The 15601-nt window shown below is 37.8% G+C and overlaps 1 pseudogene; it reads left to right on the top strand.

Annotated features, from left to right (window-relative positions):
- Positions 1–80: 80 nt before the first annotated feature.
- Positions 81–14195, top strand: LOC141574822 (olfactory receptor 9G19-like; annotated as a pseudogene).
- The last annotated feature ends 1406 nt before the right edge of the window (positions 14196–15601 follow it).

Here is a 15601-nt window from a genome sequence, read left to right as displayed (position 1 = left end):
CAGTGATGACGACTTAAAGGAAGTAAGGAGGGAAGGAAGGAAACAAGGAAACTTCATATCAGACTAGGCGGTGACTAACCATGGTGGAGGAGGTGACCCTTGAGATTGGCAGTGACAGTAGGATGTGGACATCTGGCAAAGGTGAGGAGCATACCAGGTGGAAGGAATGGCACATGGAAGGGCATAATGATGACAAGTAAGGGGTCACTGGGATTATAGGAACTGTGACATAAAGTGTGGCGTGTGAAAGGCAAAAAGGATGGAGTCAGATTATGGTCTAATTAGTTTGGGGAGTTGGGATATTCTTCCTTTTCCAGGAAGAGGTCAACATTTCTAACATGCAGGGCTACTCAGTCGGAGAGGTGGCTTTGTGTAGGATGGTCAGGGATGAAGAGTGGGTAGAGGGGAGCGGACCTGGGAGGAACTAGTACAACAGCCTGAGTGAGAATAAGAGTGATGATTAAACAATAAAATGACGATGAATGTTAACTGAGTTCTTACTGTGACACAGGCACACTATACGCACAGCCTCCTTTAATTCTTCATTGCAGGCACCATTATTTAACCTGTTGCTACAGTTGAAGAAACTGAAGCTGAAGAGGTTTAAATAACTTGCTTGAGATCAAGAGCTGGTATTCCAATTTAGACACACGTTACTTTGTTTTGTTCTGTTTTAATTAAGCTTTTTTATTTTGAGATAATTGTAGACTCACATGCAACAGTAAGAAATAATACAGAGAGATCACATGTATCCTTTACCTAATTTTCCATGGTAACATCTCTCGTGCTTCACCTGCTCAGCATATCCATTGTCCTCTGAACCCCTGGCAATCACTGATATTTTTCTCTGTCTGTTTTTTTGCCTTTTCTGAAATGTCATGTAATGGAGAAAATAAAATATATAGCCCTTTCAGATCAAGACACATGTTCTTCAACGTAGGAAGATTTTGAATTACAGCCTTGTCTCCATCTTCTGATTTTTACCAATTAATTTAATCTTCTGGGTTTGCCACTTTTTTCTAAATTGGAATGAAGTTTTCTTTTGTTTGTTTTGTAGGGCAAAAGATCTAATCCAAGAAGCCAGGATAGTGATCAATGAGCTGATACTGTTAGAAAGCCGCCTTCCTGCCTTGCATCAATTTACAAAGGCATTGCCTATCCCCAAGGCCAGTGCTTTGTTGTCTGACTTGTATCAGGCCCCAGGAGCTAACTTTGATGCTGAAGAGCAATTATCACCCAAGAAGTTTTCTTACTTTGAAGTGTCTTCATTAATTAGTTCCTCTGAAACTTGTTTAGGAGTGAGGCAAATAATTTCTTTCAAGTTTAGTAACTGCCCATCTCTGAGCACCCAATCAGTCTTAATAATGCCCAAGGCATCTTGTTAGAAAGATCAGTAAAAATGTTGGGTCTTGCAGCCTTAGTCTCACATTGGCATATTTTACTTCAGCTTTTTGCTCTAATTATTTCTCTGAAGAGTTAACTACTGAATGCTCAGGTTCCAAACTCAAGTATAGGGTGTTGGTTTTTTTTTTTGTTTTTGGAGTCACAGAAATGTTAGAAGTGAAAACTACCTTAGAGATGATCTGCTAAGAAGTAAAGAATTGATCTGCTCAGAGTCATGGGGTTAGCTGGAAGCTCAGTCTGGTTAAGAACCTGGTCCTCCTGATATTTAGAGCAATCATTCCTTGTAGGGTACATGGTACCTGCTCATAAAACAAGAGAGGAAAGAAAGAAGGAAGGAAAACTCAAATAGCTAATCACACTGAAAGGGAATATGAAAGATTTTATGATTAACTCATGACTGTTCCCAAAGGAACTTCTATTAAAAAAAAAAAGATAATCATGTCTTTGTGGAATTTTAGAATTTTATGATAGAGCATTTAAAAAGAATTTTTGAAAAGAAAGTCAGTGCATCCTGGTCCTTTCTGATGAAGCCAATAAAGGGAAGAAAATAGTTTCAAGCACTCAGGATAATAATGACATAATGACACTTATTCTCTATTACCTCTACTTTGTTCTCTTTTCTACCCAAATTTTTTAAATGAATCTTTCCTCTGTAATATATTTGATTGATATAATATTTTTAATGGATATAGCTATGCAAATATATTTTATTTTTTTAATATAGGTAATATTTATGTCTTTCAAATTAAAAAAAAAATTCACAAAAAGAACGTCCCAGAAACAGAACAGGTATTGACTTATTAACAATGAAATGCTATGTGAAAAAGCCCCCTCCCCACTTAGTAAATAGGAATATAGTTTAAATAAATGTGAAAGGAGGTGAACACTTTAAAATTAAATGCAAACCCTAAAGCTGAATACAACATTCACATATGGCTTATTACCTCACAGCAATATTATTTTCATAATGATATATATAACATTTATACTTATTGGTCAGATGCTTCTGACTCAAAAGTTAAAAAAATGCAGAAAATGTAGTTTAGCCAATGCAAGGCATGTGCAGACATATATATACACACATACATACTATGCACACACATACACACACTAAGTAGAGCAAACATGTGACAGAGCAAACCTTAAACTAGCTTGGAGGGGGGTCCTGAAATGATGACATATGTCCAAATAGACATTACAGTGCTAAGGTTTAAGATAAAAATGAGAAGTTTGCAATAAAAAGGCATGTGTCCTTATGCAAAAGAGAGATGGGGGACCCTGGTCTTACAGCATATGTACTAATCAACTCAAAATCAATTAAAGATTTAAATGTAAGACTTGAAACTGTAAAAACTAGAAGAAAATGTAGGGGAAAGATCCTTGACACTGGTGTTGGCAATGGTTTTTTGAATATGGCACCGAAGCCCAGAAAACAAAAGCTAAAATGAACAAAAGCTAAAATGGACTATAGCAAATTAAGATGCTTCTGCACAGCAAAGAAGACAATCAACATAATGTAAAGACAGCATATGTGTTGGGAGAAAATATTTGCAAATCATAGATCTGATAATGAGTTAATATTCAAAATAGTAAGGAACTCAAACATCTTAATAGTAAATAAATAAATAAATAAATAAATAAATAAATAAATAAATAAATAAATAAACAACAACAACAAAAAAGAAAGAATCTTACTGTAAAATGGACAGAAGACTTGAATAGACATTTTTTCCCAAAGAAGACATACAAATGACCAATAGGTGTATAAAAATATGCTCAGCATCACTAGTCATCAGGAAAATGCAAATTAAACCCACAGTGAGATATCACCTCAAACCTGTTGGGATGACTATTACCAAAACGACAAAAGATAAGTGTAGTCTAAGTGTGAATAAAAGCAAACCCTGTGCACTTTTGATGGAAATGTAAATTGTTGCAGGCATTATGGAAGAGTATGGGGGTTCCTCTAAAAATAGAGCTACCATGTGATCCAGTAATCCCACTCCTCAGTACACAACCAAAGAAAATAAAAGCAATACCTTGAATAATCTAAATGTCCTTGATGGATAAATGGGTAAAGAAATAGTGATTATATCTATATATCTATGTCTATATAATCTGCTTTAAAAATGAGGGAGATCCTGTGTTTTGCAATAACATGGATGAATCTGGAGAATATTATCTTAAGTGAAATAAGCCAGACTTAGACAAATATTGTATGATCTCACTTACATGTGAAATCTAAAAAGGTCAAATCCATATGGGTAGAGGGTAGGACAGAGGTTACTGGGGGCAGAGATATGGGGGAAATAGGGGGATGTCAGAGCGTGCAAGGTTTCAGTTGTGTAAGGAAGAATAAGTTTTAGAAATTGAACGTAAGGCATGGTGACCCTAGTTAATAGTTGCTTCATATTATACTGGAAATTTGCAAAGAGAATGGATCTCAGGTGTTCTCACCATACCCCAAAAATGATAATAATGTGAGGAGATGGATATGTTCATCAGCTGGACTGTAATAATTATCTCACTGTGTATATGTATACTGCACATCACGTTATACACCTTAACTATATACAGGTAAAAAAATAAAAGAAGAATGTGGAGGTTTAGTTTCTCCCTTTCACATCATAAAAAAGTATGAGTAATTTGTTGTCTACATTCAGCAGTCACTATACTATTTATTGTTTATGCATTTACATTAAAAATAATATACACACGGTAAATATTCCAATAAGTTATGCAAATGAGCACATGATAAGAAGTGATGGTTGCAGCCCAGACCTCCCACTTCCCTGTCTGACATGGGTCAGTATAAACAGTTCTGTGTTTCCTCTCAGAGGATTTGTATCCATTTACAGGAATATGTATGGATATATCTTTGCATACCCTGGCAGATGGGAAGATACTGTACACACTGTGGCATTGTTTATTTTTTTTAACTTAAACAATAACTCAGAGATGAATATGTTTCAGCATATTAACTAACTCACTCACTCAGCATGAATTTATCACATGCTCCCATGCTGGGTGCTGTGCAGGGGGCCAGGATAGGGCAGGGGTATAATGCACTGGTGAGCAAAGGTAAATTTTGACCCAGCTTTCTTGGGGGTTGTGGTTTAGGGAAGAGGCAGGGAAACAGACAGCTGCAAATACATGTAAATTGTTCAGCATGATAAGGGCTACGAGATTGGGGTTCTTGGTCATGGACACTTGGAAGGACTTGGATTCTGTGAGTATTTGGAGTGGCAGAGCCTGGCTGGTGGAAGGTGCCTCTTGTACAAATACTCTGCACGTGACGTTATTCTTACACACCACAAGGTGGCAAAAGTTCTCCAAGGAAAGTGTCTTTCCTTGCTAGGATGAAGTTGGAATGTACTTTTTGACTGTGCACATGTGGACATAAATAATTATATAGAAAAGTAAAATCTGTAAACATATCATTCGTGCACAGTGTCACTAATTGTATTTAGTGCTCTCCTATCCCACCTGTAGTGATGAAAGACTTGAAGTCATGGTGCAGGAGTGATTTGTAGATTTTACAGAGATTCTAAGATACAGCACTTTGACCGACATACTATCATTTCTTCCTTTTCTTTCCAAGGTTCAGATATGAATCCTTGCATACTCCATCAAAAGGCAATGCTTTTGAAATTTACAAACAAAACATTTTATATATTTAAGATGTACGACATGATACTTCAATATGCATTGTGAAATGATTGTGATTATTAAGCTAATTAGCACATACATCACTTCATGTATTTACCATAATTTTTTGTAAGAGCACTTAGATGATTTCAAGTGTACAATACAGTATTATTTATTACAGTCATCACATTGTAGGTTATACCCCCAGAACTTAATCTTAAAACTGAAAGTTTGTACCCTTAGACCAACATTTCCCCATTTCTCCCACTGCCCAGCCACAGCAACTACCATCCTACTCTCTTCTAGGAGTTTGACTTTTTTGACTTAACACATCGGTGAGTTCCTGCAGTATTTTTCTTTCTGCCTCAGAATACTCAGCAACGTGTCCTCCAGGTTTGTCCATGTTTTCACAAATAGAAAGGTTTCCTTCTCTTTGATGGCTGAATAACAACTTAGTCCACAGTGTTCCACAAATAACCTCTGCCCCCATGCTCCTGGATGAAGTCTGCACAACTGGACTCCTTTTTCCCCAGGCTGAGCGCTGCCCAAGGAAGCTCCTTGGTTCTGTGTGTAAATTTACATTTATGCACCCACACTTGTGTCTATCCTTATGGCCCCTGAAATAACTTGAATTAAAACAGGCCCACAGCTTAAGCTCACCCATATACAGAACTGTTTCAATTTTGTAGAAAATGGGGAACCAGTAGGATAGGTCTTAAGATACTAGAGTAAAAATATGGTAAAAGTTATTGGAGAATCATCAGAGCAGCTGTGTGGAGGCAGGATGGAAAGCAGGAGGAACCAGTGGCCAGAAGTCCACTGATGGCACAGGAGTCTAAACACGGAAGGGTGGCAGCCAGATGGGGCTGACGTTTTCGAGATAATGCATTGCAGCAGGTTCAGCAAGGGTTACAGGAACTGAAAACTGGTAAACCCAAGATAAACCTCTGGGGGAAAATCAGACAAGACCTGCTGTCTTCATGTGAATAGTCTGTCTGGTGTGTGTGAAGTGGGGTATTGGATCAGCCTGCCAGCAGCATCCCTCTTAGTTGGGGGAGTGAAAGTAAATGTAGTTCCATTTTAAAATTTTTCATATTTTATTACAAACTGTTATTGCAATGATGAAAGCAATCTCCAAGGAAGATTTTGTTTTCCTTTATTTGGAGTGCCTGCAGACAGAGGGCCTAATTTAAATCCCCAGTTCCAGCTCCTGCCATCTGGGTGCCTCAGGTAACTGATCTAAGCTTCCTAAACCAGTCTCCTACCTGTACATGGAGATAGTGGTAGATATGGGATTCTAGGGAGGATAAATGAGATTAGGAATGGTTATGACCATGCCTGCCTCAAGTTAGGGCTTTCTGGACTTAATTTGTGCGGGAGCCAATCAGGGGAATAAAAGATAGAATGTGCTAAGAAATTTAACAAAATAGAGCAGGTTTTGAAACAAGTCTTCTCTCCGATAAACTTTAAGGGTTTTGAGGAAAAGGACTCATGTATTACAAGGACTCAATGTATTATAATTCATTCATTCATGAGTTAATTTTTTGCATACTTCCAAGTCTTTGCATTTATGGTTTTCTTGTTAAAAAAAAAATTTGTATCAGTGAGGGTCTTACCAGGAGACAGAAACCCCAGCAATTATATTGACAGAGAAAATTTAAATGAAAAGAATTGCTATTCGAATGGCTGAAGCACTGAAAAGACCAAGAAGAAAACTTGAGTATGAAAGAAGTAGCAACTTTAGGAAGCAGCTACAGCATGTAGGGCTGGGGCAAAAAAAGGGGGAAAAGTTGAGATTATTAAAACTTAAAAAATTTGAAGAGCCTGAAAAGCTAAAACACCTACCTCAGAGAAATTGTAGCTCTTCAGGGAGGTTCAGGGGCCCTCCACTCCTCACCTGCCACATGATCTTGAGTCCCATATATTTGAAGTGTTTGTCTTTGAGGTGCTGTAACAAGGTGTTGGAAAGACTGCAAGCTGATGTCAAATGCTACTGCAGGAACAACATTGCTATACTGGGGTGAAGAAGCTTCTCTAGGGTGACACTGATGGAACGGAAAGTGAAAGCAGAAAGGAGCAAGTCTGTTCCTCCTCTCCAGGCCTCCAGCCTCCCTCTGCCTTGCGGTTTGCAGTGTCCCAGTGAAAGCATCCTGAAGCGCAGTATGCAAGTGGGCTTGAAGCTGAGAAGCAATAGCTTACTAGTCAATCAGTGTTTATGATGTTTCAACACAAATTAATCTCTCTTCCTTTATACAAACCTTGTCAGACTATTGCACTATTTTATTTCCCTTATAAATCTGATGCTGACTCTCTCACTTTCCTCTCACTGTACATTTTACATAAATCTATAATTACATCTCTCACACATTTCCTGTGCTTATTTCATGACAGGTTCTCAGAGTGCAGATTAGGGAACTTGCTGCGGGGGGTGGGGTGGTCTTACACTTTCATGGAGTCCATACGCTCAGTATTTTCATCAGAGCCTGTGATTTTACAGATACTGGCTGTATATTTTACATTGAAGTTAACTTAAAGAATACTATTTGGGTTTTGTTATAGTGTCAGAAAAGAGTATCACAATTGTCTGGAGACAATTTAAATATCCTCCCCTTTTCTAATTGCCTGTGTGTTTAAGACTTAATTTTCTTCATATGCTTCAACCCAAACAACGTACATTGAGACAGTTGACCCTTGAACAGCAGGTGTTTGAACTGTGTGGGTCCACTTCTATGTGGGTTGTTTTCAATAGTAAATGCTACAATCCAGTCCCCTGTTTGAATCCACAACACGAAACTGCAGATACAAAGGTGCCATGTATATGGAGGGCTGACTATAAATTACATGTGGATTTTTGACTCCAGGGAGGGTGGGTATCCCTAACATCTGTGTTGTTCTAGGATCAACTGTACACTGAATTGAAAACATATATATGAATTCAGCTGTCTTGTTAAAGCCAGACATTTATAAATATAATATAATTATAATATAATATCATTAGAAATATAAAACTCTGCTCACCATTATTTTCTTGGTATGGGAATATAGTTATCTGTATTTATTAATCTATTTTATGTTAATATGCAAATGGGTATATTCTTTATTTTTAATTAATTAATAAAACATTTCTTATTTTTATATCTGAAATGGTAAATATTGATTGATAATACCTACATAAACAACATCTCTTTGGGGTCCTCAGTAATTTTTTTAAGAGTGTAAATGGTGGCTTAGGTCAAAAGTTTTGAGAATCACAGTTTTAGCTGATGATTGAATAGGTTGCACACACTTAAACTACATCACCATTCCTGCCTCCCCAAGCTTTAGACTCCTTCCTTTACAGTGTGTAAAGGACGGTCTTGCATCTCAGCTGTATTGACTGTGGACTTCTGTTGCTATTATTTCCTGGTTTATCCATCTTTATTCAACTTCCTTAGTCTGCCTTCCTGGCAAACTTCCCAGACCTTGCAGTGAAATTTTGCACGGTCCCACTGCACCTCAGGTGTGTGCACGTGCCCTCCCAGGGCAGCCCTTTTGCTCTCCACCTGGGTCCTGCTTGGATAGGACTGTCTTTGGACCTAGAAGCAGAGAGAGATGTGGTGTGGTCTTTATCATTATCACTATCATTATCCTTATGGGCTGCAAATAATTCCTGAGCATCTCTTGTGTGCTGATATTCTGTGGGTTATTCCCTTCTGCCGAATTCTCTTTTATCACTAATGCATGAATGAAACTCAAAGCCAAAGGACTTTACAGGTTAATTGGACCAATTATATTCATGATGAATGATCTGTCTCTACTTCATTCCAGAAAGGTAACTAAGCATTATAACTGGTCACTTGGCACCAGAGTAGCTCATGGAGATCTTTGCTTTTAGCAGCATATCCCAGCGGGATGCTCAGGTTTATATTTTCTCCCAGTATTGTTGCCTTTGGAAATAGGATTTTTGTGGTTCTTTTAGAAGGCACTTTTTATTCTAAGGTACTGTGTGAAAATCTGAACTTGAGTTGAAATTCAAATAAAATAACTGTTTATGTTCATGAGGTAAGTACTACGTTAATAATTAACCTGGTGTAAAAGGCCAATAAATCACCATATGGACAAAACCAAAACATTTTTTAGTATAACCCAACCATAACATAATTCTACTTCATGAAATACAATAAGGTTTTCTCTCCTGTGATTATATTTGATGGAGAAAGCTGAAATGTCTCCAAATGTATTTTGTTCCGTTCTTATCCTCCTTTTCAGTGAAACAGACAATTAGATGTGTACTTGATAGATGTTTTCAGTCTCACAAACCCTCTGTAGTTACGTGTAGCTCTCTGCGTGGCCCACTGTTTCCCCTCCTGTTATCTTGCCGCAAACTTATTCGTCCTTAAGGGTTGGTCAGAGTGTGGAAATGTTGGTATGGGTCAATATTTTCATGACTTTGAAATATTTCTTTTTCTGTGTTAAGAAATGAGTGGGATAGGGCTCTTTAAGAGAAGGAGTACAATTGTATCTCCACTAATCTATATCTATTTATCTCTATGTCTCTATTTGCATATATTTAAGTATCTGTATCTATTTCAGTATATAATATATCTCTGCAGTTGTATTTCTGTCTATACAGGTCACTTTTTAACACCTAAGATTTGCATATAAAATATAGATATAGATAGATTTTATATATAGCTATGTCCTTGGGGTCATACTGTACTATTATGCTTAATATATAACTCAAGAAGTATCTGATTAAAGTATCAAACAGAATGACACAGACAGCAGGTCCTTCAAGCCTGGAGAGGATTGAGAGATCACTAAGACATCAGGTCCTTTTGGATGACCAGTCCTAGTAGCATCTACCTCTTAAAAAGTTCTCCTGATGAAGGGAGATGTTTCAGAGATGAAGAGGAGAGATCTTCTGTGGGGAGAGGATCTCTGAGTGTCTCTTGAATCTAACAAGGCATGCAGCCAGCTTTAAATCTGTGAATGAATGGCAAGTAAAGGTAGCTCAAAAAACCTCTTTTTTTGGTGTCTACATATATAAGACTACCATTGAATATATTATATTATTCATTACATTTTGATCATTCTCTTTACAAGGATCCTTGGAAGAAATGATTTCAAAGTTGGTATCAAGAACAGCAACCTTTTGGTCGATTTGCTTGCCTTTTGAATGCTACTAATTGTGTACATGGGCTGCTAGAAAGTTTCAAGGCAGATTTGTGGCTTGCACAGAGCAGTGGGTAGGACCTGATGGTGTTCAGTAAGTTTTATCCTTGCCTTAACACTATGTTTGGAGCTTGTTTTTCTTTTTCCATTTTTTAAAATTTACGCTATTTATCTATGCCCTGTGTCTTGTATTAAGACATCTTCAACCCTTTTTTATTTGTAAAAGCATTGATAGAGATGCCACACATGTAGACATTCACATGTATGTCTATTTCATGTTTTAATACCTGTAGAGGAAAATGAGACAGATTAGGTAAAAAATATCTTTTGCAGTTTACATTCCCAATTGCAGTTCTGCAAGTGAGCTCAGCATTTTCCCAGCTTGCACAAAAGCCATGCATTAAAGAAGAGGGAGATTCTGCATAAGACCACATGAAACTAGGGAGATGTAGCATCGATATAGTTGGAAATCCTTGGAAGGTAAAGTATATAGAGCTGAATGATAGGTTACAGAGATGAAGAAATCATGAAGTTATAGAGAATGCAATATGTAGTTTTAACTTCCAGTTTTCAAAGTGCATAATCACATTGGTGATCTCATAAAAGTCTCACTGAACTAAGCAAGGTAGGTAAGAAAATAAAGTTTTAGAGGTTATAATTTTATTTAAAATTGACAGCATCTGACTCAGATGAGAACTTGGGTCTATTGACTCCAGATCTTAAGCTGCCTCTAAGAATGTGCTTCATTAAAAAAGTCTTAGCCCCTGACAGCCTTGAAAGTCTAAGGTTTGAAACACTACTTATTCCAGTCTTCTTTTGCTTATTATGAATCATTTCTACTTTGATAATAAATGTAGCATTGACATTTATTTTAAAGCTAAAAGTTATAGATTCCATCCATCAAACAGATAAGTTCCAAGAGAACAATCCTTTATTTTTCTAGCTTACTTTTAAGTCTATCACGTAAAAAGAATATTTTCTTTCTCCCCAATCATAAGAGATTTTGAAAGCCTTGGATCTAATAGCAGAAATATTATATTCAAAACCCTGACAATTGTAATTTACTCCTTTTTTGATTGTGCTGGGTGGCCGGACGGTCCCTGTGGGTTGTGACATAGACAAGCAGAGATGGTACTTCCTCCATTGCAGGCAACAGTCCAGTCTCCTGCTTCTAATTTTGAAGGAAGGAAGACGGTTAGAGGTTGAATTCCATATATCCTGTATTAACAAACTGCCATAAACTTGGTGGCTTAAAGCAACAAAAATTTATTCCCTCACAGTTCTGGAAGTTAGAACTCAGTATCAGGGGCTAAAACCAAGGTGTTGGCAGGATCCCACTCTACCCAGAGGCTCTACAGGAGAACCCTCCTCTTCCCTCTCAAGCTTTCTGTGGGGGCTGGCATTCCTCGTGGTTGTGTCACCGAGTCTCCATGTCTGTGGTCACACTGCTTCCTTCTCTGGCGTCTGAAGTCAGAACTCCCTCTTCCCTCCTGCTTACAGGGACATTTACAGCTGTATTCAGGGCTCACCCTGATAATATTCTTATCTCAAAACTCTTATTTTTTAACTTAATAACTCTCTCCATTAAGTAACAGCCCTAGATTCCAGGAATTAGGAAAATATGGACTTGAAAAGATACGTGCACCCCAGTGTTCATAGCAGCATTGTTTAGTCATGATGTGGAAACACCCTAAGTGCCCATCAACAGATGAATCGATAAAAGATGTATACACATGCTTGCATGCACGTGTGTGCACGTGCACACACACACACACACACACACACACAATGGACTACTACTCAACCATAAAAAAGAATGAAATTCTGCCATTTGCGGCAATGTAGATGGACCTAGAGAATATTATGCTTAGTGAACTAAGTCAGACAGAGAGATACAAATACTGTATGAGATCACTTATATGTGGAATTTAAAAAAATAATGCAAGTAAATATAATGCAAAACAGAGATAGACTCACAGGTACAGGAAACAAGCTGATGGTTACCAACAGGGAAAAGGAAAGAGGAGGGGTAAATTAGGGTTATGAGATTGAGACAAAAACTACTATATATAAAATAGATTATCAACAAGGATATATTATACAGCAGAGAATTATAGCAAATGTCTTGTCATAACTTTTAATAGAGTATAAACTTTAAAAATACTGAATCACTATGTTGTACATCTTAAATTAATATAACATTGTAAATCAATTGTACTTCAATTTAAAAAAAGAACTTGAATATCTTTATGGATCATATACAGCCTACCATATTCCCCTAAATCATTCAGTTTGGCCAGTTTATTTTATTTTATTTTATTTTAAACCTCTGATTCTATTGGCAATTCAACAACATTTTGAACACAATTATCCATGGATTAATATTTTTGCTTCCTTTCAGCATACATTTGAGTGTCATACTGGTGGCTATGGTCTCAAATTCCTATAATCTAAGAAAATCTATTATCAAGTTACACATTTTTTTTTGACTTTATGTATAGCTGTCTTCTTGACTTTGTGGAGAAAATATTGAATAAAATATAAGTGTTGTCTTCAAGAAAATTATAGTAAATGTACTTCCAAGGATATTCCAGAATATGTTTAGAATAATAAAAGTATGCTTCTCCATGTAATTCTCTAGTAAAGACAAAAGATTCAAGGATGTGAAGAGGAAACAAAGTCCCTTTTTGATATCTTCCACATGGTCCCCAATCACCCTAAGTGCAAACAGAAGAGAAGATGAACAAGTCACCATCTCTCAAAAGGAGGACAATTAGATTAAAAATACATGCTTGACACATACAATGTTCTGTGCATAATGACTATATCTTTCAAGACAGCATAGAATAATCCTCAGTTATCTGACAAAAATGACACCCAGCTCAGTATAAACATGTCCTATAATGAAAAATGTGTTTGCAGCAGTTGAGTTCTTCAGTGATCTACAATGGCAGATGATGGGGAACTGACATAGCTGTATCTTAAATCATGACATGTTAACTAATCTTTTCACAGGAAGGAACCAAAGAGACCCAAAATCAATGGATGAGAGAAACCACCACAGTGAAGGAGTTCATGCTTTTAGGGTTCACGACAGATCCCTGGTTACAGAGAGTTCTCTTTGGCATCTTCCTCATCATTTACATCTTCAGTCTCTTAGGGAATATCACCCTGATTTATCTGATCTGTGCTGATTCTCAGCTCCATATGCCCATGTATTTCTTCATTGGAAACCTTTCATTCCTGGATCTCTGTTATGCTTCTGTCTATGCCCCCAAAATCCTGGTAACCTGCATTTCTGATGACAAAAGCATCTCCTTTGCTGGCTGTGCAGCTCAGTTCTTCTCAGCTGGTCTCACCTACAGTGAGTGTTATCTGTTGGCCGCCATGGCTTATGACCACTATGTGGCCATCTCCAACCCCTTGCTTTATTCCCAGGTGATGTCCCCACGGTTATGTGCCAGTCTCATTGCAGCTTCATACTTTGGTGGCTTTCTGAACTCAGCCATCATAACCAGTGAAACATTTACCCTGAGCTTCTGTGGGGACAACCTCATTGATGATTTTTTTCTGTGATTTGCCTCCACTTGTCAAGTTGGCTTGTGATGTGGAGGAGAGTTACCAGGCGGTGCTCTATTTTATACTTGCCTCCAATGTCATCACTCCCTCTGTGCTCATCCTGGCCTGCTGTCTCTTCATCATTGCTGCCATCCTGAAGATCCACCCCACCCAAGGCTGCCTCAAGGCCTTCTCCATCTGTGGCTCTCAACCTGACAGCTGTCACCTTGTACTATGGTTCCATTCTCTTCATTTACTCCCAGCCAAGTACTAGCTATGCCCTGGAAAGGGATCAAGCAGTGTCAGTGTTCTACACGGTGGTGATTCCCATGTTGAATCCCTCAATCTGTAGCTTAGGAAATAAAGACATTAAAGATGCCCTGAGGGAAATGATAGATAGAGCTGAGTTTCTCAAACAAAGGCTTTGGTAAACTAAGGCTGTACTATTGTTATTATTATTATTTTTTTTTTTATTTTTTTTTAGGATATTCTTTATGTCATTGATAAGAGCCTGTGGTCTCAGAAATAAATAAAATAAGCAACTGCTGGAAAACTGCTATGCATGCTAGCTGGGAACAGTCTGTAGTACTACTGGGATTCTGGGAAAGTTGAAAGGTTCTTTTTTTCCAGTTTTTAATATTACTTGACAGTTTGTAAGCTGCTTGTGAGTATAATATTTCAATCTCTTATATGGAATACTGATTCTAGTTATGGACTCACTGTCATGTTTAGGTGGATGAAATGGCTTGCTTCTAGTCAAGCAACTCATGGGTGAGAAGACAAGAAGCAAACCCAGGGCTTCTGGCTCCAGAGGCATGTAGTTATTCATTAGGAGGGAGAGGTACTTATGAGGTCATAAGTAAACTACCTACTTTAAAATGCCCTGCAAAATACACTTATTTTTTCTTTTCTTATCTTCATATTTTTGCTTGCTATGATACAAAGATTTCCTTGACAATGTACATAGGAAAGAACAAACATCTTTATTTAGAGTCACTGAAGGATTCCAATAAAAGAATATTTTCACCAAGAATTAAAAGAACCAAGGGCAAAAGAACTGCTGTATGAAACAGGCAGAAATGGACATATAGATAGAGACAGATGAGCAGAGAGACAGACTTCAAAAAGCTTTACATCGAAGAGAGAATTCAGAGTGAAACTCTCTATGAGCTAAACCAATCATTGATACAAGGTCACCTGAATGTTTGGATTTCTTTGTTCAGTTTATGTATGACTTAATGAAAAATTAAAGGATGCTTTATTTTGATGGATCACATTTCCTAATTCCAGTAGTCTTTATACATATAAAATGTGGAGTTTACCAACATAAACAGGCCCTGATGCTGATAAGCTGTACATCATTTTGCTAAGGCTGCCATAACAAAACGCCGCAGGCTGGTGTCATAAACAGAGGAACTCTACTCCTCACAGTTCTGGAGGCTAAAAGGCCAGGATGAGGGGCCGTCAGGGCCAATCTGTTTTGACGCCTCTCCCCGCTGCACTCACACAGCCACCTACTGGTTTGATTCTCACAGGGTCTTTTTTCTGTGCACAAGAATCCCTGGTATTTCTCTGTGTGTCCAAGTTTCTGATCTTTGTTTTTGTAAAGACACCACTCAGATGGGACTAGGGCTTATCCTAACCACCTCATTTTAAGCCAGTTACCTTTGTAAAGGCTCTGTCCCCAGATGCAGTCACCTCCCAGGCCACTGGAGGGTAGGGCTTTGACATGAGGATTTTGGAGGGTTACAACGGAGGCTGTAGCACCAAAGGTTGATAGGGGTTTCCTGAAAAGTGAGACAGGGCAGCATGGCCTGGACAGACAGAGGCGCATATG

The sequence above is a fragment of the Camelus bactrianus genome, chromosome 23 (genome assembly GCF_048773025.1).
Source record: "Camelus bactrianus isolate YW-2024 breed Bactrian camel chromosome 23, ASM4877302v1, whole genome shotgun sequence".
NCBI lineage: Eukaryota > Metazoa > Chordata > Mammalia > Artiodactyla > Camelidae > Camelus > Camelus bactrianus.
The sequence above is the reverse complement of the archived record's forward strand: the minus strand, read 5'-3'. Positions and strand labels throughout refer to the sequence as shown.